This window comes from Macaca nemestrina, chromosome 7, assembly GCF_043159975.1.
Source record: "Macaca nemestrina isolate mMacNem1 chromosome 7, mMacNem.hap1, whole genome shotgun sequence".
Lineage (NCBI taxonomy): Eukaryota > Metazoa > Chordata > Mammalia > Primates > Cercopithecidae > Macaca > Macaca nemestrina.
The window spans coordinates 4,158,187-4,180,532 of record NC_092131.1 but is presented as its reverse complement, the minus strand read 5'-3'; the positions used below and the strand labels follow the sequence as shown (position 1 = coordinate 4,180,532).

The window sequence follows — 22,346 nt, the reverse complement described above, 5'->3', positions numbered from 1 at the left end:
TTGGTGAAAGACACACCAAGCCCACATCAAGCATATTTCAAGTTTCTGCTGGGTCACATCTGCTTCCATCTGATCAGTTGAAGCAAGTCACACGGCTAAGCCCAACAGCAATGGGGCAAAGATGTGCGCACCTCCCACAGAGCTCAGGGGAAAGGAGTGAATATCTGCTAGGTAATAATACAATCTTCCACAGCATGTAGTTCTAAAAATGTCTTTATTCCAGGCCTGGCACGGTGGCTCACACCTTGTAATCCCAGCACTTTGGGAGGCCGAGGCAGGCAGATCACCTGAGGTTAGGACTTCAAGACCAGCCTGGCCAACATGGTGAAACCCTGTCTCTACTAAAAATACAAAAATTAGCCAGGCATGGTGGCAGTCACCTGTAATCCCAGCTACCTGGGAGGCTGAGGCAGGAGAATCACTTGAACCCAGGAGGCAGAGGTTGCAGTGAGCTGAGGTCATGCCACTGCACTCCAGCGTGGGCAACACAGAGAGACTCCATCTCAAAAAAAAAAAAAAAAAAAAAAAAAAAAGTCTTTATTCCACCCTTACATGTCATTGGTAAATTAGCTAGGTATAGAATTTCAAGTTTCAGGCTGGGCGCAGTGGCTCACGCCTGTAATCCCAGCACTTTGGGAGGCCGAGGCGGGCGGATCACGAGGTCAGGAGATCGAGACCATCCTGGCTAACACAGTGAAACCCCATCTCTACTGAAAATACAAAAACATAGCCAGGCATGGTGGCAGGCCCCTGTAATTCCAGCTACTCGGGAAGCTGAGGCAGGAGAATTGCTTGAACTGGGAGGTGGAGGTTGCAGTGAGCCAAGATCACATCACTGCACTCCATCCTGGGCGACAGAGTGAGACTCCGTCTCAAAGCAAAAAACAATTTCAAGTTTCAGATTATTTTTACTGAGAACATTGAAGGCATTGCTCCAGGGTCCTCAAGCATCCAGTGACGCTGATAAGTTTGATGTGAGTGGATTTTCATTCCTTGGTAGGTTAATTTCTCTCTCTCCGAGAGCTTATAGAATTGTCCTGCTTTTTACATTTTTATTTGTGTTCTTTTTCAAAGTACTGTTTTATGCATGTTAAAGAATATGTACACACGGGCTGGGAAAGGTGGCTCATGCCTGTAATCCCAGCACTTTGGGAGGCTGAGGCAGGCAGATCACCTGAGGTCAAAAAAAAAAAAAAAAAGGCTTGGTTACTATGTATATACTGTGTTTTTTTCCATACCCATGATAAAGTTTAATTTCTAAATTAGGCACAGTAAGAGATTAACAACAATAACGAACAATGAAATAGAACAATTATAATAACCTACTGTAATAAAAGTTATGCGAATGTGGTCTATCTCTCTCTCAAAATATCTTATTATACTGTATTCACCCTTCTTCTTCTGATCATGTGAGAGGATAAAATGCCAGCATCACTACTCTTGCCCTTTGAGGCCATTATTTATTTTTTTTTTTTGAGGCGGAGTCTCGCGCTGTTGCCCAGGCTGGAGTGCAGTGGCCGGATCTCAGCTCACTGCAAGCTCCACCTCCCGGGTTTACGCCATTCTCCGGCCTCAGCCTCCCGAGTAACTGGGATTACAGGCGCCCGCCAACTCACCCGGCTAGTTTTTTGTATTTTTTTAGTAGAGACGGGGTTTCACCGTGTTCGCCAGGATGGTCTCGATCTCCTGACCTCGTGATCCACCCGCCTCGGCCTCCCAAAGTGCTGGGATTACAGGCTTGAGCCACCGCGCCCGGCCTGAGGCCATTATTAATTAAAACAGGGCTACTTGAACACAAGCACTGTGATACCATGAGAGTCTATTGGAGATGGCTACTGAGTGACTAATGGGGCAGGTAGCATATAAAATGTGGATACGCTGGACAAAGGGGTGATTCACATCCTAAGCAGGATGGAGCAAGCTAGCAAGAGATTGCATCATGCTACTCAGAATGGTGCACAGTTTAAAACTTATGAATTGTTTACTTCTGGAATTTTCCATTTAATATTTTTGGGCCACGGTTGACCATGAGTAACTGCAACCACAGAAAGTAAAGCCCTGGGTAAGGAGGGGCTACCGTAGCATACTCTGCTCCTATACGGCTCTGCTACCACCCTCTCAGTTGATGATGTCAGAAGTTACACCTTTATACATTGGGTGCCAAAAAACATAGACTTATTACTGTTTTTTTTACTATTAGTCTTTTAAATCATGTATAAAAGGAAAAGTGGTGTTACAACCCAAAATGACAATAATACTAGCTTTTGTAATTTTCCATGTATTTACCTTTATAGGAGATCTTTATTTCCTCCTAGGATTTTCAGTTATTGCCTAGTGTTCTTTAATTTATTTTTTTTTAATTTTACTTTTTTCCTACTGCCTATATAATTGCAGAATGTCCTTTAATTTCAATCTACAGAAGTCCCTTTAGCATTTTCTGTAAGACAGATCTAGTGGTAATAAACTCTTTCTGCTTTTGTTTATCTGGGAATACCTTCATTTCTTCTTTTTTGAGGACAGTTTTGCCAGGTACAGGATTACTTTTGTTTTGTCTTCGTCACCCAGGATGGAGTGCAGTGGTATGACCATAGCTCACTGCATCCTCAAACTCCTTAGCTCAAGTAATCATCCCTGCCTCAGCCTCCTAAGAAGCTGCAACTACAGTTGTGCACCAACATGCCTGGCTAATTAAAAAAAATGTTTTTAGAGATGAGCTCTTGCTATGTTGCTCAGGTTGGTCTTGAACACCTGACCTCAAGTGATTCTCCCACCTCAAGCCTCCTAAGTAGCTAGGATTTCAGGAAGGAGTTAACATGCACAGCAGGATTCTTGATTGACAGTTTTTTCTTTTAGGCCTTTGAATGTACCAACCCATTGCCTTCTTGCCACCAATGTTTCTGCTGAGAAATCTGCTGTTAATCTTATTGGAGAGCCCTTGTATGTAACAATTTGTTTCTCACTGCTTTCAAGATTGTCTCTTGGCTCACACCTGTGGCTGGGTGCAGTGGTTCACACCTGCAATCCCTGTACTTTGGAAGGCCAAGGCAGGAGGATTGCTTGAGTCTAGGAGTTTGGGGCCAGCCTGGGCAACATAACAAGATCCCATCTCTATAAGATTAACTAGGCTGGGCGTGGTGACTCAAGCCTGTAATCCCAGCACTTTGGGAGGCCAAGACGGGCGGATCACGAGGTCGGGACATCAAGACCATCCTGGCTAACCCGGTGAAACCCCATCTCTACTAAATAATACAAAAAAAACTAGCCAGGCGAGGTGGCAGGCGCCTGTAGTCCCAGCTACTCGGGAGGCTGAGGCAGGAAAATGGCATAAACCCAGGAGGCAGAGCTTGCAGTGAGCTGAAATCCGGCCACTGCACTCCAGCCTGGGTGACAGAGCGAGACTCCATCTCAAAAAAAAAAAAAAGATTAATTAATTAGTTATTAATTAACTAATTAATCAAAAATTAAAGATTCTCTCTGTTATCTGTGGTTTGGGCAGTTTGATGACAGTGTGTCTCTGTGAGGGCCTCTTTAAATTCATCTTACTCGGAGTTCACTGAGCTTCTTGGATGTTTAGATTCATGTATTTCACCAAATTTGAGATGTTTTCAGCCATTATTTCTTCAAATAATCTCTTACTATTTATCGATTAAAAACAATAATAATCTCATTTTCTTTTTTCTTTTGAGATGAAGTCTTGCTCTGTCGCCCAGGCTGGAGTGCAGTGGCACAATCTCAGCTCACTGCAATCTCTGCCTCCTGGGTTCAAGTGATTCTTCTGCCTCAGCCTCCCAAGCAGCTGGCAGTACAGACACCTGCCACCACTCCTAGCTAATTTTTGTATTTTTAGTAGATACAGGGTCTCACCGTGTTGGCCAGGCTGGTCACAAAGTCCTGGCTTCAAGTGATCCGCCCACCTCAGCCTACCAAAATGCTGGGATGATGGGTGTAAGCCACTGCACCCAGCCAATAACCTCATTTTCTCTTTCCCTCTCTCTGTTCTATTTCTGGCACCCCCACAGTGGGTGTTCTTCTACTTGATGGTGTCCCACATGTTTCTTGGACCCTGTTTACTCTTCTTCAGTCCTCTTTCTTTCTGTTCCTCAGACTCAGTAATTTCAATTGTCTTATCTTCAAGTTTGTTGATTCCGTCTTCAGCCTGTTCAAATCTGCTTCTGAATCCCTCCATGAATTTTTCATTTCAGTTACTGTACTTTTCGGCTACAGAATTTCCTTTTGGTTCCTTCTTGTGTTCGCTATATTTTTATTGATATTTCCATTTTGTCCATAAATCATGTACCTGACTTTGTCTGCATCTTTCTTTTCTTTTTTTGACAAAGTTTTTTTTATTCATCCTCCTCCTCTTTCTTCTTCCTCCTTGTCTTCTTCATCTTCCTCTTCCACATTTTTCTAGGCAACTTTAGCAGGTCGCTTTGTGCCATCAAACTTTCGTTTAGACTTAGAGTCAGAAACATCCTTCTCATAATTCTCCTTCAGCTTTGCCGCCTTAGTGATGTAAGTCTACTTTTCACTGTCATTTAACTTATTCCACATCTCACCCAGCTTTTTACCACATCTCCAGTAGAGATACTAGGGTTTGTGGATTTGGTCTTGGGGAGGAATTCTGAACAGAACAGGAATAATGCAGAGGATGGCCTTTTGGGGGCATTAGGAAATTTCTTCTTGCCTCCCTTAGCTGGTCTGTTATCCTCCATTTCCAGATCATAGCATACTTTATCTGCCTTTGCAATTTAATCAGATTTAGGGTTCTCTTTCCCATTGTCTTGCACCTCTCAGAGGACTTCTTGGGAAAATCTGCAAAATTGACAGGGACCTCTGGGTTTTTCTTCTATGTCCTTCTCTGTGCATCTACACAAAGAAGGCATAAGCAGACATCTTGCCCTTTGGTTTCTTGGGATCACGTTTAGCCATCCTGACTGTATTGTTCGCTAGTCTCTATCTGCATCTTTCTTTAGCTCTCTGAGCATTATTAATCAGACAAAATGCTTTGTCTAGTAAGTGTTAAAGACAAAGCCAGACAGGTGCAGTGGCTCACATCTGTAATCCCAGCACTTTGGGAGACTAAGGCAGGCAGATCACTTCAGGTCAGGAGTTCGAGACCAGTCTGGCCAACATGGTGAAACCCCGTCTCTACTAAAAACACAAAAATTAGCCAGACCTTGTGACAGTTGCCTGTAATCTCAGCTACTCAGGAGGCTGAGGTGGGAGAATCACTTGAACCCAGGAGGCAGAGGTTGCAGTGAGCCAAGATCATGTGACTGTACTCCAGCCTGGGCGACAGAGCGAGACTTTGTCCCAACAACAACAACAGCAATAACAACAAAAACAAAGCCTCAGAAAAGGCTGAATACGTTTCAGGCCATTGTTACAATGTCTTTGTCTAGTAAGTTTGCCATGTGGTTCTTCCTTAGAGATGGTTTCTATATATTTTTTCCCTGTGAATGAACCCTACTTCCCTGTTTCTTTGTATGCCTGCGATTTTTTTGTTGAAAACAGAACTTTTGAATGTTACAATATGGTAACTCTGCAAATCAGGTTCTCTTCTTTACCCATGAGCTCCTTCCTTCCTTCCTTCCTTCCTTCCTTCCTTCCTTGCTTTCTTTCTTTTTCTTTCTCCCTTCCTTCCTTCCTTCCTTCCTTCCTTCCTTCCTTCCTTTCTTCCTTTCTTCCTTCTTTGTTTGTTTCCTTTCTTTCCTTTCTTTCTTCTTTCTTTTTCTTTTTAAGACAGAATCTCACTCTATTGCCCAGGCTGGAGTGCAGTGGGACTATCATGGTTCACTGTAGCCTCCACCTCCTGGGCTCAAACAATCCTCTCATCTCAGCCTCCCACCCAGCCAATATTTTTTTTTTTTTTTTTTTTTTTTGTAGAGACAGGTAGGTTGCCACCATGTTGCCCAGGCTGGTCTCCAACTCCTGGGCTCAAGCAATCTACCTGCCTCGGCCTCCCAAAGTTCTGAGATTACAGGTGTGAGCCGCCGTGCCCAGCCTGTTTTTCTTTTTAAATTGTTGTAAGGTGTCTCTGTGCAGTGAATGAACTTGAGGTGTAAACTTGAGGTTGTCTCAGGTCTTTTCTGAGGCTTTGTCTTTCCAGGCATGAGTGGTGACTTTCTAAATTCTCTTGTATATGTGGTTGCTTTTGAATGTCCTAATCCTTAATTGTTTGGCCACTAAAAGGAGAAAGGGGAAAAATTAAGGGTAAAAAAATAAAAAACAGGCCAGGTGTGGTGGCTCATGCCTGTAATCCCAGCACTTTGGGAGGCCAAGGTGGGCAGATCACGAGGTTAAGAGATCGAGACCATCCTGGCCAACATGGTGAAACCCTGTCTCTACTAAAAATACAAAAATTAGCTAGGTGTGGTGGTACCTGCCTATAGTCCCACCTACTCAGGAGGCCGAGTCAGGAGAATCACTTGAAGCCAGGAGGCAGAGATTGCAGTGAGCTGAGATCGTGCCACTGCACTCCAGTCTGGTGACAGAGTGAGACTCTGTCTCAAAAAATAAATAAATAAATGAATAAAAAGCAGAAAACCCTCAAAAACCAGTCTCTATCTCTTTAAATGCCCTGGAAGCTGCTTTAGCCAGTGGGGTTGTAACAGTGGCAGTCACCTCTGTGTCTGAACGTCTGCAATCAGAAGCAACAGCCAGTCATGAGAATACACATCTCGGCCGGGCGCTGTGGCTCACGCCTGTAATCCCAGCACTTTGGGAGGCCGAGGTGGGCGGATCATGAAGGTCAGGAGTCCAAGACCAGCCTGGCCAACATGGTGAAACCCTGTCTCTACTAAAGATACAAAAATTAGCTGGGCGTGGTGGTGCACACCTGTAATCCCAGCTACTCTGGAAACTGAGGTGGGAGAATCACTTGAACCCGGGAGGCGGAGGTTGCAGTGAGCCGAGATGGCACCTCTGCACTCCAGCCTGGGTGACAGAGCAAGACTTCATCTTGGGAGAAAAACAAAAAAGAATACACATCTCCAGTATTTGGAGGACAAGGTTATATGCTAACCCTGGATGCTGCAAGCTATTCCAAGAATGACTGCATGTGGGGCTGAGGGGGTTGCGAACGAGTAGCCACTAACGTGAGTGGGAATGCGTGCCCACTATATCCAAAGAGAGGACATGGACTGAAATTAACCAGGATTTACATTCCAGCTGCTATGGTTTGGGTATTTGCCACTTTCCAAACTCATGTTGAAATTTGATTGCCATTTTAACAGTATTATGAGTTGGGAGGTTTAAGAGATGATTAGGGCCACATGTGGTGACTCATACCTGTAATCTTAGCACTTTGGGAGGCTGAGGCAGGAGGATTGTTTGGGCCTAGGGGTTCAAGACCAGTCTAGGTAACATAAGGAGACCCCCTTGCTACAAAAAATAAAAATAAAAACAAAATAGCGGGGCATGGTGGCACATGCCAGCTACTCAGGAGGCTGAGGGATCTGTCGCCCCCATCTAGACAACAATCTGGCAGAATCTGTCTGATGCAACTATTTTGGAACTCTGATGGAGGGACATGGGATCCTGGGAGGTTGAGGCTGCAGTGAGCTGTAATCAGGCCACTGCACTCCAGTCTGGGAGACAGAGCAAGACCCTGACTCTAAAAATAAAATTTTAAATAAAGAATAAAAAATTTAAAAATTAGCCAGATGTGGTGGTACACACCTGCAGTCCTAGCCACTCAGGAGGCTGAAGTGGGATGATTGCTTGAGCCTGGGACTTCAAGGCTGCAGGGAGCTATGATCATATCACTGCACACTAGCCTGGGTAACGAAGCAAAACCATGTCTCAAAAAATAAATAAAATAAAAATAAGAGATGATTATGCCACAAGAGTGGAGTGAATTAATTAATGCCATTGTCATGGGAATGCATTTATTATATTATGGGAGTGTGTTAATTATAAAACGGAGAAGGCTGGACACAGTAACTCATACCTGTAATCCCAGTACTTCAGGAGGCCAAGGTGGGAGGATTGCCTGAGCTCAGGAGTTTAAGGTCAGCCTGGGCAACATAGTGAGATCCTGTCTCTACTAAAAATAATAAAACTAGCCAGGCATGGTGGCACATGCCTGCAGTCCCAGCTACTGGGGAGGCTGAAGTGGGAGGATTGCTTGAGCCTAGGAGATTGAGGCTGCAGTGAGCTATGATCATGCCACTGCTCTCCAACCTGGGTGACAGAGTGAGACTCTGTCTCAAAAAAAAAAAAGGGGGAAGAGGTAGGCCCCCTTTTGCTCTCTCTTTTTCTCTCTCTCTTCTCTTTGCCTGTCTGCCATGGGCTGACACCATAAGAAGACCCTCAAGAAGAATGCCAGCTCATTGATCTTAGACTTCCCAGCCTCCAAAACTGTGAGCTGATGAATTTATTTTCTTGTAAACTAGCCAGTCTGTGGCATTCTGTTACAGCAGCACAAAAAGGAGTAAGACACAAGCCTTCCCCTGGAAGCTGCAAGCCTTCAGATGGACAGCAGAGTTCCAAAATAGTTGCATCAGACAGATTCTGCCAGATTCTTGTCTAGATGGGGGCGACAGATTCCTGGCACTTTCTACCCTATCATCTTCTGTGCTATCACTGCTATGTAAATAATTCTTACAACTCAATAATAAAAAGACAACTCAATTAAAAATTGGACTGACCGGGCACGGTGGCTCATGCCTGTAATCCCAGCACTTTGGGAGGCCCAGGCGGGTGGATCACCTGAGGTCGGGAGTTCGAGACCAGCCTGACCAACATGGAGAAATCTTGTCTTTACTAAAAATACAAAATTGGCCGGGCATGGTGGCACATGCCTATAATCCCAGCTACTAGGGAGGCTGAGGCAGGAGAATCACTTGAACCCAGGAGGCGGAGGTTGCAGTGAGCCAAGATTGTGCCATTGGACTCCAGCCTGGGCAACAAGAGTAAAACTCCATCTCAAAAAAAAAAAAAAAAAAATTGGGCTAAGCGTCTGTATACACATTTTTCCAAAGAAAATATACAAGCGGCAAGCTGGGTGCGGTGGCTCACACCAGTAATCCCAGCACTTTGGGAGACTGAGGCAGGTGGATTACTTCAGCTCAAGAGTTTGAGACAAGTCTAGCCAACATGGAGAAACTCTGTCTAAACTAAAAAAAAAAAAAAAAGAAGACTGTTCTCCAGGCTCTGCAACGCCCTCTATTGTCAATCAGGTTTCCATGTGTGTTGGTCGGCTTCAGAGTTTTTCTTGCTGGTTCACTGGACGATTTTTGTATTTGTGCACTAAAATCACACTGCCTTAATGACCGTACTTTATAATAAGTTTTGACAGGCAGTGAGGTAATTGTCCTGCCTTGTTCCTCTCCTTTTTTTTTTTTTTTTTTTGAGACGGAGTCTTGCTCTGTCGCCCAGGCTGGAGTGCAGTGGCCGGATCTCAGCTCACTGCAAGCTCCGCCTCCCGAGTTCACACCATTCTCTCGCCTCAGCCTCCCGAGTAGCTGGGACTACAGGCGCCCGCCACCACGCCCGGCTAATTTTTTGTATTTTTAGTAGAGATGGGTTTTCACTGTTTTAGCCAGGATGGTCTTGATCTCCTGACCTTGTGATCCGCCCACCTCAGCCTCCCAAAGTGTTGGGTTACAGGCGTGAGCCACCGCGCCCGACCTGTTCCTTTTCTTTAGGGGAGTTTTTGGCTATTCTCGTTCTTTTGTATTTCCATATAAATTTATTTTTTATTTGTTTTTTTGAGACAAGGTCTTGCTGTGTCCCCTGGGCTGCAGTGCAGTGGTACGATCTTGGCTCACTGCCACCTCAGCCTCCCGAGTTCAAGCGATTCTCCTACCTCAGCCTCAGGAGTAGCTGGGGTTACAGGTGTGCGCCACCACACTCATCTAATTTTTCTATTTTTAGTAGAGATGGGTTTTCACCATGTTGGCCAGGATGGTCTCGATCTCTTGACCTCACGGTCCACTCGCCTTGGCCTCCCAAAGTGCTGGGATTACCCCCGGCCCCTGCTTTGTATATTTTGAAGGTATTTTATTAGATGCATACAAGTTTTAAGTTATTATATCACCCAGGTAAATTAAACATTACTAGTGTATTTGTAAAGTGACACACTTTATTTCTAACAATGCATTTTGTCTTACAATCTATTTTGTGTGATATTAATATTGTTACAACAGTTTTCTTTTTATTAGTATTTGCTTGGCCTATCCTTTTCTTTTTATTTCAGCTTTTCTGTGTTCTTAGGGCTTTAATGTGTCTCCTTTAACAGCATATAACTGAATTTTTATTTTTATTTTTCAGGTTTTTTGTTTTGTTTTGTTTTGTTTTCTGAGATGGAGTCTCACTCTGTCACCCAGGCTGGAGTGCAATGGTATCATCTCAGCTCACTGCGAACTCTGCCTCCCAGATTCCAGTGATTCTCGAGCCTCAGCCTCCTGAGTAGCTGGGACTACAGGTGCCTGCCACCACACCCAGCTAATTTTTGTATTTTTAGTAGAGACGGGGTTTCACTATGTTGGCCAGGCTGGTCTCAAACTCCTGACTTTGTGATCCGCCCGCCTCGGCCTCCCAAAGTGCTGGGATTACAGGCGTGAGCCACCATACCCGGCCCATTTTGCTTTGTTTTTTGAGACAGGATCTCACTCTGTCACCCAGGCTGGAGGGCAGTGGTGTGAACATTGCCCACTGGAGCCTCAACCTCCCAGGCTCAATGATCCTCCCACCTCAGCCTCCCGAGTAACTGGAACTCCAGGCACGTGCCACCATGCCCGGCTAATTATTTAATTTTTTTGTAGAGAGAGGTTTTTACCATGTTGCTCAGGCTGGTCTTAAACTCCTGGGCCCAAGTGATTCCCCCACCTTGGCTTTCCAAAGAGTTGGGATTACAGGATTGAGCCATTATGCTCAGCCTTGGATTTTGATGTTTTTAAAAAATTCCATAAGATAATCAGTCTCCTAGTCTTTTTTTTTTCTTTTTAATTTTATTTTTATTTTTTACTTTATTTATTTATTTATTTATTTTTTGAGACGGAGTCTCACTCTGTCGCCCAGGCTGGAGTGCAGTGGCTGGATCTCAGCTCACTGCAAGCTTCGCCTCCCGGGTTCACGCCATTCTCCTGCCTCAGCCTCCCGAGTAGCTGGGACTACAGGCGTCTACCACATCGCCCAGCTAGTTTTTTGTATTTTTTAGTAGAGACGGGGTTTCACCGTGTTAACCAGGATGGTCTCGATCTCCTGACCTCGTGATCCACCCGTCTCGGCCTCCCAAAGTGCTGGGATTACAGGCTTGAGCCACCGTGCCCGGCCTCTTTTTAATTTTAAATAGAGATGGGGTTTCACTAAGTTGCCCAGGCTGGTCTCCAACTCGTGGGCTCAGGTGATCCTGTCACCTCAGCCTCCCAGAGTGCTATGATTACAGGCGTGAACCACCACACCCAGCTTCCTACTCTTTTAACTGAGAAGTTTTATTCAATTTTATTATAATTGTCAAATTTTTGAGTTTTTACAATGTTATTTATGTTTTTTCTGAATTTTGTGTTTCTTTGTTCTCCTTTCCTGCCTTTTTTGGAGGGATGGATTGGCGGGATTTTGTTTGATGGTATGCTTATTTTCCCATTCTAGCTTGTTCTCCTTTCTGTTTTGGAATGTGTACTTCTATTTTCATTCTTTTAATGGTTGCCCTTGAAGTTTTACCATGCATATTTAATTTAGCAAAATCTAACTTTTTTCACATCAGAAGGTAATGTGTCAACGTCTTAACAAAGTTCAAAAGGGGCACATCTTACACGTGTTCGTGAACACCCAATTAGCACGCTCATGAACTACAAAAGGATCAAAATTCTGAATTTAAGCAACATCTTAACCTTCCCTTCCCAACAATGCAAGGAGGGCCTTTCTTAGAACCCTTGTGAGACCAGAAACTACTCAGAGAGCATACTCTACCCAGGGCCTAATCACGCTGCTTACCACCAGAGTGCTGAGTAAGCTGTCTTTGCAGAAAGCAGAGCTCCCAGCTTTCTCTCTGTCCTCGGTGTCATAAAATTTCACTCACTGGGGCTGGGCACGGTAGCTCATGCCTGTAATCCCAGCCCTTTGGGCGGCTGAGGCGGGCAGATCATGAGGTCAGGAGATCAAGACCATCCTGGCTAACACGGTGAAACCCCGTCTTTAGTAAAAATACAAAAATTAGCCGGGCATGGTGGCACGTGCCTATAGTCCCAGCTAGTTGGGAGGCTAAGGCAGGAGAATCACTTGAACCTGGGAGGTGGAGGTTGCAGTGAGCTGAGATCGCACCACTGAACTCCAGCCTGGGCGACAGAGCAAGACTCTGTCTCAAAAAAAAAGAAAAGAAAAGAAAGAAAGAAAGGAAGGAAGGAAGGAAGGAAGGAAGGAAGGAAGGAAGGAAGGAAGGAAGGAAGGAAGGAAGGAAGGAAGGAAACAAAAAGAAATTTCACTCATTGGGTTGGTCACTGGAGGTCATTTTTCAGCTTTGGAAAAGCTTTATTTATTATTTCTTTCATAATTTTCTTCCCTCCTTTTTCTCTGTTCTCTCTTTCTGTAATTCCTATTAATCTGTTTTCCCAAATGGCTGCACCATTTAACAATCTTACCAGCAGTGTATTTCTCTATATTTGGTCAACAGTTATATAGTATTATCTGGTGTTTTGATGATAGACATTCTCATGGGTGTGGAGTGAGATCTTATTGTGGTTTAGATGGCATTTCCTCATGGCTGATAATGCTGAGCATCTTTTCATATGCTTATTGGCCATTTGGTTGTCTTCTTTGTAGAAATATCTGTTCAGATTTTTCATCCACTTTTAATTTTTTTGTCTTTTTATTGTTGAGTTGTAAGATTTCCTTATGTATTCTAGATAGAAGTCCCTTAACAGATCCATGATGTGCAAAATTTTTATTCTCTTCTGTGGCTTCTTTTTTTACTTTCTTGGTAGTTTCCTTTAAAGCACAAAAGTTTTTCATTCTGATGATGTCCACTTTATCTACTTTGCTGTGGCTGCTGCATGTGCATTGTGTCATAGCTAAGAAACCATTGCCTAATGCAAGGTTGTGAAGACCTCCACCTACCTTTTTTCTGATAGTTTCATAATTTTAAGTCTCATATTTATGTCTTTAATCCACTTTGAGTTAATTTTTGTATATGATTTGAGATAGGAGTCCAAATTCATTCTTGTGAACGTGGCTATTCAGTTGTCACAGCACCATTTTGCCCCCAATTAAATTACGTTGGCGGCCAGGCATGGTGGCTCATGCTTGTAATCCCAGCACTTTGGGAGGCTGAGGCAGGCAGATCACAAGGTCAGGAGTTCGAGACCAGCCTGGCAAACACTGTGAAACCCCATCTCTACTAAAAATACAAAAATTAGTTGGGCATGGTGGCGGGCGCCTGTAATCCCAGCTACTCAAGGGGCTGAGGCAGAAGAATTGCTTGAACCTGGGAGACAGAGGTTGCAGTGAGCTGAGATCGTGCCATGGTACTCCAGCCTAGGCGACAGAGCTAGACTGTATCTCAAAAGCAACAAAAAACAAAACAAAACAAACAAACAAAAAAATTACCTTGGCACCTTCTCTAAAATCAATTGACTGCAAAAGTGAAGGTTTATGTCTGGGCTCAATTCTATTTCAGTGACTTATATGTCTATCCTTCTGCCAGTACCACATGGTCTTAATTACTATAGCGTTGGTAGTAAGTTTTGAAGTCAGAAAGTGTGACTCCTCCAACTCTGTTCTTTTTTTTTCCAAGGTTCTTTTGGCTATTCTGAGTCTCTTGAGTTACCATGTGAGTTTTAGGATTAATTTGTCAATTTCCACAAAGAAGTCAACTGGGATTTTAATAAGGATTGCATTGAATGTGTAACTCAATTTAGGAAGCATTGCTATGTTATCAATATTAAGTCCTTCTGATCCATAAACATGGGTGTCTCTCCGTATACTTAGGTCTTTAATTTTTTCAACAATATTTTGTAGTTTTAAAGTATAAATTTGGGCCGGGCGTGGTGGCTCAAGCCTGTAGTCCCAGCACTTTGGGAGGCCGAGACGGGCGGATCACGAGGTCAGGAGATCGAGACCATCCTGGCTAACACGGTGAAACCCTGTCTCTACTAAAAAATACAAAAAAAAACTAGCCGGGCGAGGTGGCAGGCGCCTGTAGTCCCAGCTACTCGGGAGGCTGAGGCAGGAGAATGGCCTAAACCTGGGAGGCGGAGCTTGCAGTGAGCTGAGATCCGGCCACTGCACTCCAGCCCCGGCGACAGAGCGAGACTCCGTCTCAAAAAATAAAAAAAATTTTTTTAAAAAGTATAAATTTGCACTTCTTTTTTTATTTTAGACGGAGTCTCGCTCTGTCACCCAGGCTGGAGTGCAGTGGCGCAATCACGGCTCACTGCAAGCTCCACCTCCTGGGTTCACATCATTCTCTTGCCTCAGCCTCCCAAGTAGCTGGGACTACAGGCGCCGCCACCACGGCCGGCAAATTTTTTGTATTTTTGGTAGAAAAGTGGTTTCACCATGTTAGCCAGGGTGGTCTCGATCTCCTGACCACATGATCCACCCGCCTCGGCCTCCCAGAGTGCTGGGATTATAGGCGTGAGCCACCACTCCCAGCCAAATTTGCACTTCTTTTGTTAAATCTATTTCTATGTATTTTATTATTTTTGATGATCTTATAAATAACATTTTTAAAATTTCTTTTTCAGTTTGCTTATTGCCACTACATAGAAATATAATTGATTTTCAGTTGGGCATGATGACTCACACCTGGAATCCCAGCACTTTGGGAGGCTGAGGTGGGTGGATCACTTGAGGCCAGGAGTTTGAGACCAGCCTGACCAACATGGTGAAACCCTGTCTCTACTAAAAATACAAAAATTAGCCACCTGTGGTGGCACACACCTGTAATCCCAGCTACTTGGAAGGCTGAGGCACGAGGATCACTTGAACCTGAGGGGCGGAGGTTGTGGTGAACCAAGTTCATGCCACTGCCCTCCAGCCTAGGCTACAGAGTGAGACTCCATCTCAAAAAAAAAAAAAAGAAAGAAAGAAAGGAAGAAATATAATTGGGCCAGGTATGGTGGCTCACGCCTGTAATCCCAGCACTTTGGGAGGCCAAGGAGCATGGATCACTTGAGGTCAGGAGTCAAAATCACCCTGGCCAACATGGTGAAACCCCGATTCTAGTAGAAATACAAAAATTAGGTGTGGTGGCAGGCCCCTGTAGTCCCAGCTACTTGGGAGGCTGAGGCAGGAGAATCGCTTGAACTTGGGAGGTGGAGGTTGCAGTGAGCCAAGATTGTACCACTGCACTCCAGTTCAGGCAACAGAGTGAGACTCCATCTCAAAAAAAAAGAAAGAAAGAAAAAAAAAGATATATATATATATAAAATTAATTTTTGTATATTGATCTTGTAGCCTGCAACCTTGCTCAATTTGTTCATTAATTCTTAGTTTTTTACTGGATTTCTTAGTATTCCCCCCCCCGCCTTTTTTTTTTTTTTTTGGAGATGGAGTCTCGCTCTGTTGCTCAGGCTGTAGTGCAATGGCGCAATCTTGGCTCACTGCAATCTCCGCCTCCTGGGTTCAAGTGATTCTCCTGTCTCAGCCTCCCAAGTAGCTGGGATTACAAGTGCATACCACTACACCCAGCTATTTTTTTTTTTTTTTTTTTTGTATTTTTAGTAGAAATGGGGTTTCGCCATGTTGGCCAGGCTGGTCTCAAACTCCTGACCTCAGGTGATCCACCCACCTCGGCCTCCCAAAGTGCTGGGATTACAGGCGTGAGCCACCGTGCCTGGCTGGATTTCTTAGCCAGGTTTTGCAGGATCATGACATCTGCAAATAGAGATCGTTTTCCTTTACAGTCTGAATGCCTTTTATTTTCTTACCTGATTGTCCTAGCTAGAACCTCCAGTACAATGTTCAGTAGAGACGCCAAGAGCAAACATCTTGGTCTTGTTCATGATATTAGGAAGAAAGCATTCAGTCTTTCACCATAGTTGCCTTTTTTTTTTTTTTCCTTGAGACTGAGTCTCACTCCGTCACCCGGGTTGGAGTGCAATGGCATGATCTTGGCTCACTGCACCCTTTGCCTCCCCAGTTCAAGCAATTCTCATGCCTCAGCCTCCTGAGTAACTGGGATTACAGATGGGCACCACCGCGCCCAGCTAATTTTTGTATTTTCAATAGAGACGGGGTTTCGCCACTTTGGCCAGGTTGGTTTCGAACTCCTGACCTCAGGTGATCCACCTACCTCGGCCTCCCAAAGTGCTGGGATTACGGGTGTGAGCCACCTCGCCTGGCCCATAGTTGCCCTTTATACAAAGTTCCTTTCTATTCCTGGTTTTTTAAGGGTGGTTTTTTGTTTTTTGTTTTTATCGTGAAATTGTCTTGGGGCCAGGTATGGTGCCTCACACCTATAATCTCAGCACTTTGGGAAGCTGAGGTTGGAGAATCACTTGAGGCCCGGAGTTCGAGACCAGCCTGGGCAACATAGCAAGACCCCATTTCTAATTTAAAAAAATTGTTTTTAAAGAATGAGCCAGGTGTGGTGGTGCATGGCTGTATTCCTAGCTACTCAGGAAGCTGAGGCAAGATGGTTGATTGAATCCAGGAGTTCGAGGCTACAGTGAGGTATGCCTGTGCCACTGTACTATTATAGCCTGGGCAACAGAGCTAGACCCTGTCTCTAAAAAAAGTGTTGCATGGCCGGGCATGGTGGCTCATGCCTGTAATCCCAGCACTTTGAGAGGCCAAGGCAGGCAGATCTCCTGATGCCGGGAGTTCGAGACCAACCCGGGCAACATGGTGAAACCCCGTCTCCACTGAAAATACAAAAATTAGCCAGTCATGATGTCATGTGCCTGTAATTACAGCTGCTTGAGAGGCTGAGGCATGAGAACCCCCACCTGGGAGGTGGAGGCTGCAGTGAGCCAGGATCCCGCCAATCCTGCCCCTGCACTCCAGCCTGGGCAACAAGAGCAAAAAACCCCACCTCAAAAAAAAAAAGGTGTTCCATTTTGTCAAATGCTTTTTCTGTGCCTATTGATATGATTATATTGTTTTTGGTCGGGCGCAGTGGCTCACATTTGTAATCCCAGCACTTTGGGAGGCTGAAGTGGGCGGATCACCTGAGGTCAGGAGTTTGAGACCAGCATGACCAACATGGTGAAACACTGTCTCTACTAAAAATACAAAAAGTTAGCCAGGTGTGGTGGCAGGTGCCTGTAATCCCAGTTACTCAGGAGGCTGAGGCAGGAGAATTACTTGAACCTGGGAGGTGGAGGTTGCAGTGAGCCGAGATCGCGCCACTACACCCCAGCCTAGGTGACAAGAGCGAAACTCTGGCTCAAAACAAAACAAAATAAACAAACAAACAAAAAACAGAGTCAGGAATGACAGTGTGCTGCTCAGAGCCAGGCCTCAGGAGTGGAAGACAGTGGCACCATCACACATACAGACACACACACACACACACACACTCACACACTAAGTCCTTTTTCCATTTCAACCCTAAAATTGTAATTTTTAAAATAACATGCTTATAAAAATAGGATCTCCTCCAAGTAGGTTTCTGTTAAAAGCAGGGGTTTTTGGAAGTTTGGGGGTGTTGTTCTTTATAGATTTTTGTTTTGTTTTGTTTTGTTTTGTTGCTTTAGGTGTAGATTGGAGGATTTGCTTTAACAGAGTATCTTCTTGGCTTTATGGCTAAAATAGCCAGTTCCTGCTTATTAATACTCAAACACATCAATTATTCATCTGCAGTTGGGTATATTATATACGCCGAGTCATCCATCCTCCTGCCCTCTTTGTTAAAGGAGGCTTTGAGGCCAGCAGCCCCACGGGGAAGGCGTGTAGTTGGGACTCAGGGCTGACTCAGAGGGCCAGCCCTGGCCAGCTCATGTCTGAGGTCACATCCGAGGGAGAGGAGGCAGCAGAGCTGAGTGAACAGAATCTTGTTCTAACAACTTCCCAGGTTCCATGCTGCCTTGCCATGCCCAGCTCCTGAGCTGTCCATGTGAGGTCAGGGATTTGTCAAGATGAAGGGCTAGGCCTTTGAGGGTTTTGCTCTTTCAACTTGCTTCTTGCCCTTGACCTGCAATTATACTAGCAGCAGTTTCCATATGCAATGGTGACAGCTGATGTGTACTGGGGGAAATGATGGAGAATCAGAACCATTGTAATCCTCAGATGGGGAAGCTCAAGTTCAAGGTGGGCAGGAAGGCCACAGGCAAGGCCATTTGGCAGCCAAGTGCAAAGTCAGGGTGGAATCTCCATCTCCTGGCGACCATCCCCCATCAGCCTCCTGCATGGAATCCATAATGAGGGCCAGAACAGTGGAGGGTCTGCTGTTAGCTATGCCCTGGTGCACGGACTCCCAGGTAAAACCAGATCCACAGGGGAGAAAGGAGTAAGCATTATTTATTTATTTATTATTTGAGATGGAGTCTAGCTCTGTCACCCACGCTGGAGTGCAGTGGCATAATCTCGGTTCACTGCAACTTCTGCCTCCCCAGCTCAAGCCATTCTTGTGCCTCAGCCTCCCGAGTAGCTGGGACTACAGGCGTGCCACCACGCCCTGCTAATTTTTGTATTTTTAGTAGAGATGGGGTTTCACCATGTTGCCCAAGCTGGTCTCAAACTCCTGGACTCAAGCGATCTGCCTTCCTCAGCCTCCCAAAGTGCTGGGATTACAGGCATAAGCCACTGTACCCAGCCACCACTATCCTGATTTTTGTGTTTTTCATCCCCTTGTGTTTTTTTCAATAGTTTCATTCTATACATTTGCATCTTTAAACAGCATGTTGTTTGGTTTTGCACGTTTTCATTTCTGAATCACGCTATGTGTATTCTAAGAATTGCTTTGGTTTTTTAAATAATATATTGAGATTATGATACTGAGATGCATTCACGTTGTTGTATGTAGCTGTAAAAAGTATTCTTTCTGTTATATACTATTTCTTTGTGCGAATATGCCATTTTCTGTATTCATACAGATAATGGACATTTGAATTGTTTCCAATGTGTTTCTGTAACAAACTGTAGTGCTATGATTATTCTTATACATGTTCCCGTGCATATGTTTGAGAGTTTTTTTTTGTTTTAGAAACCGATGTTTATTCTCCATCAACCTTATTTTCATGTTGCTGAAGAGCCCGTGCAAAAACAGCTTAAGACTATGCCGTGGTTGCTTCTACCCATTCAGTGGCCTGAGCAGTGGGAGCTGCAGACCAGTTTTTAGTGGCAGGCTGAGCCCTCCAGTCTTCAGTAGGGAACTGCTGAATAGGCACAGAGGTACCTGCACGCTGCCAGACCAGTCTGCAACCTCAGGCTGAATAGCAGTGAACTCGGGAGCTGGAGCAGTCCATTCACCCTGAAATTCCTCCTTGGTCACAGCCTTTTCAGCAGCAGCCTGCTCTTCTTTTTCAATCTCTTCAGGATTGCTGTAGAAGTAGAGGTCAGGCATGACCTCCCACGGGAAATGGTGTCACGCATGCGCAGAACTTCCCGAGCCAGGGTCCACCATATTAAACCCAATGAGGGAGCTCCCTTATTGTCACATGGGATGGCAATGTCCCCATAGCACAGAGGAGAATCTGTGTTACGAGCAATGGTAGGTAGGTTAACATAAGATGCCTCCCAGAGGGGCTGGTGGTCAGCCCTGGGGTCAGTAACCACGAGAAGCCGTGGCTCCCGGAAGGCTGCCTGGATCTGGTTAGTGAAGGTTCCAGGAGTGAAGCGGCCAGCCATTGGAGTGGCTCCAGTGGCAGCAGCAAACTTCAGCACGGCCCTCTGGCCAGTATTCCTGGAGGATATGGCACTAACATCAGCAGGGTTTTCAATGGCAACAATGGCACGAGCTGCCAGCAGAAGCTTCTCCCAGGTCCTCCCACAGATTTATGATGTAGATGCCATCACTTTTCTTTTTGTAGATGTACTGTTTCATCTGGAAGTCAAGATTGGTGCCACCTAAGTAGGTTCCTGCTGCAAGGAACTTAAGGACATGCTCCTCCTTCATTTGCAGGACATCAAGAGCTCCAGACCTTGTGAAAGTTTGCCTTTAAGTTACAATGGGAATCCAGGACAATGCTGTATGGACCCCTCTATGGGTAGCGCGGAAAGCGGGAGTTGCTTTTTTTTTTTTTTTTTTTTTTTTGAGATGGAATCTTCCTCTGTCACCCAGGCTGGAGTGCAGTGGTGCCTTCTCGGGTCACTGCAGCCTCCGCCTCCGAGGTTCAAGTGATTCTGCCTCAGCCTCTCAAGAAGCTGGGATTACAGATGCAGGCCGCCACGCCCAGCTAATTTTTTTGTATTTTCAGTAGAGAAAGGGTTTCACCATGTTGGCCAGGCTGGTCTTGAACTCCTGACCTCAGGTCATCCACTGCCTCAGCCTCCCAAAGTGCTGAGGTTACAGGCGTGAGCCACTGTGCACAGCTGAGAGTTTTTTTAGGGTAAATATTTTGGGTGGAATTGCTCAGCTGTAGGGGCCATACAACTTCAACTTTAATTGCTGATTGTTGTCCAAAATGCCAGTTTTACTGGCTTTTGCCAAATAAGTTTTGGCTTTGTTGATTATGTGATCTTTGCATTGTGCTTCATTATCTTCTGCTCTTACCTTGAACTTACACTCCCAAGCAGGGTCTAAGAGTGCCCGTTGAAGCCAGGTGCAGCAGCTCATGCCTGTAACACCAACACTTTGGGAGGCTGAGGCCGAGGATTGCTCAAGTCCAGGAGTTTGAGACCAGCCTGGGAAACATAGTGAGATCTCGTCTCTACAAAAAATAATCTTTTTTTTTTTTTTTTTTTTTTTTTTTTAGAGACGGAATCTCGCTCGGTCGCCCAGCCTGGAGTGCAGTGGTGCGATCTCGGCTCACTGCAAGCTCCTCCTCCCGGGTTCACGCCATTCTCCTGCCTCGGCTTCCCAAGTAGCTGGGACTACAGGCGCCTGCCACCACGCCCGGCTTATTTTTTGTATTTTTTAGTAGAGACAGGGTTTCACTGTGTTACCCAGGATGGTCTCGATCTCCTGACCTCGTGATCCGCCCTCCTTGGCCTCCCAAAGTGCTGGGATTACAGGTGTGAGCCACCGTGCCTGGCCCAAAAAATAATTTTTAAAAAATTAGCCAGGTATGATGGCTCATGCCCATAGTGCTAGTTACTTGAAGATTGAGACAGGAAGATCGCTGGAGCCTAGGAATCCAAGGCTGCAGTGAGCTATAATCATGCCATTGCACTCCAGCCTGGCTAACAGAGTGGGACCCTGTCTAAAAGACGACAAAATTTCCCATTGTTCCACATTCTCAGCAGCACTTGCTATTGTCAGACTTTTTCCTTTTTGCCAATCTGGTGGCCAGTACATGGTAATTTATTATGCTCTGTGTGCTATAAATTATTTGTGTCCACCCAAATTCATATGTTGAAAACTGAACCCCGACTGGGCACAGTGGTTCAGGCCTGTAAACCCAGCACTAGGATGTTCAGATTGGAGGATCGCTTGAGTCCAGGAGTTCGAGACCAGCCTGGGCAACATGGTAGAAACCCATCTCTACAAAAAATTAAAAAAAAAATTGCTGGAAATGCTGGTGAGTGCCTGTAGTTCCAGCTGCCTGGGAGGCTGGGATGGGAGGATCACCTGAGCCTGGGAGATTGAGGCTGCAGTGATCCATGATAGTACCACTGTACTCCAGCCTGGGCGACAGGGTGAGACTCTGTCTCAAAAAAAGAAAACTAAACCCCAGAGTTTGATGGTATTGGGAGGTGAGGCCTTTGGAAGGTGATGAGGTCATGAGGGTAGAGTCCTTCCAGAAAAGGGCGCCAGAGAGCTCATTCACCCCTTCTGCCACGTGAGTGCACAGTGAGATGATAGCTGTCCATCTGTGAACGCAAAGCCAGCCCTCAGCAGACACCGTATCTGCCAGGGCCTTGATCTTGGATTTCCCAGCCTCCAGAACTGTGGTGAATACATTTTTCCTGTTTTTAAGCCAGCCCGCAGACTGGAGTCTAAGGGCGCTGCTTTCTGCCTGTGAGCTTGAGAAAACCTCTTGTGCTTCTGAATCTCCAAGTCCTTGCCTGCAAAGCAGAGGCCATGATAAAAACCCTAACAATCTTATCTGGCATTGCAGGATCCCTTACCAAGGGCTTCTACGTCTCCTATTTTGTTATAGCTTCCAGAATGGACTGAGATAGCTTGCATTTGCAATCACAGATGACTTTAAGTATTTGTTCTTATTATTTACCAACCCCCAAGTGCCTGTTGTTGTCTTTTGCCTGTATTTCTATTGGGTTGTTGATCTTATTAAATTATAGATCTTTCTTTCTTTCTTTCTTTTCTTTTTTTGTGATCGAGTTTTGCTCTTTTTGCC

General features: G+C 45.2%; 1 non-coding gene and 1 pseudogene across 1 annotated transcript; both read right to left on the bottom strand.

Annotated features, from left to right (window-relative positions):
* Positions 1-11,704: 11,704 nt before the first annotated feature.
* LOC112428050 (small nucleolar RNA U13) lies at positions 11,705-11,807 on the bottom strand. The gene has a single exon (XR_003019913.1). It is a non-coding gene; the product is annotated as a small nucleolar RNA U13 (small nucleolar RNA).
* A 7,353-nt stretch (positions 11,808-19,160) lies between these two features.
* Positions 19,161-20,005, bottom strand: LOC105489923 (small ribosomal subunit protein uS2 pseudogene; annotated as a pseudogene).
* Positions 20,006-22,346: the final 2,341 nt, after the last annotated feature.